General features: G+C 65.4%; 1 protein-coding gene across 1 annotated transcript in view; it reads left to right on the plus strand.

The window, feature by feature from the left end:
- Positions 1-696, plus strand: part of MYO15A (myosin XVA) — a 61,426-nt gene that overhangs the window by 45,398 nt on the left and 15,332 nt on the right. The gene's annotated exons all lie outside the window — the stretch shown is intronic.

Consider the following 696-nt stretch of genomic DNA (forward strand, 5'->3'; position numbering starts at 1 on the left):
CCTCCAGGAGCACAGCCCCGCCTCCCGCTGCCGGGCCTGGCCCTCCCAGCCTCTCGCCCCAGCCCTCTCCTCACTCAGTAGACACAGCGTGCGGACCTGGAATTGCTTGGTCCAGGACCAGCACTCCCGCTCCTGGCGCTTCAGCGTCCTCCCTGTCAAATGGTAGCGATCACGTGTGAATCCAGGTTACTGGTGGCAGGTGCCAGAAACGCAGTCCAAGCTGGTGTAAGCAAAAGAGGGTCCCGGTGACTGGAGAGGCCGATGTCGGCGTTCAGGCATGGCTAGCGCCCGGTGTCGGCAGCAAGCAGGCTTGCCCTGTGTCCTGGCTGCTTCCTCGGCGGCGATGCCGTCCCCAAGCACCACCCCAGCCATTTGCAAGGTGGCCCACAGAGGCTGTCCCCAGTCCACAGAGGCTGGGGGTGCAGAGCCTGTCCCTAAAGCCATCACTGCAGCCGGAGGGAAGCTGAGCTCTCACTTGGCCAGACCTGGCTCCCCTGCGTCGCCACAGCACACGGCCCTCGTGAGGGTGGTGTGGGCAAGGGACGCCCCTGTGCTCCCAGGCACTACAGGCCCCACAGGCGAAGCCCTCCCGCAGGGCTCACAGGAGAGCACACAGCCAGTGTGCAAGCGTGTGCTGCTCTCATTGCCACTGGCTCACTGTCCTGTCCTGCCCCCCCCCCGCCTTCCTGGGAATTT

Source organism: Myotis brandtii, unplaced genomic scaffold (assembly GCF_000412655.1).
Source record: "Myotis brandtii unplaced genomic scaffold, ASM41265v1 scaffold314, whole genome shotgun sequence".
NCBI lineage: Eukaryota > Metazoa > Chordata > Mammalia > Chiroptera > Vespertilionidae > Myotis > Myotis brandtii.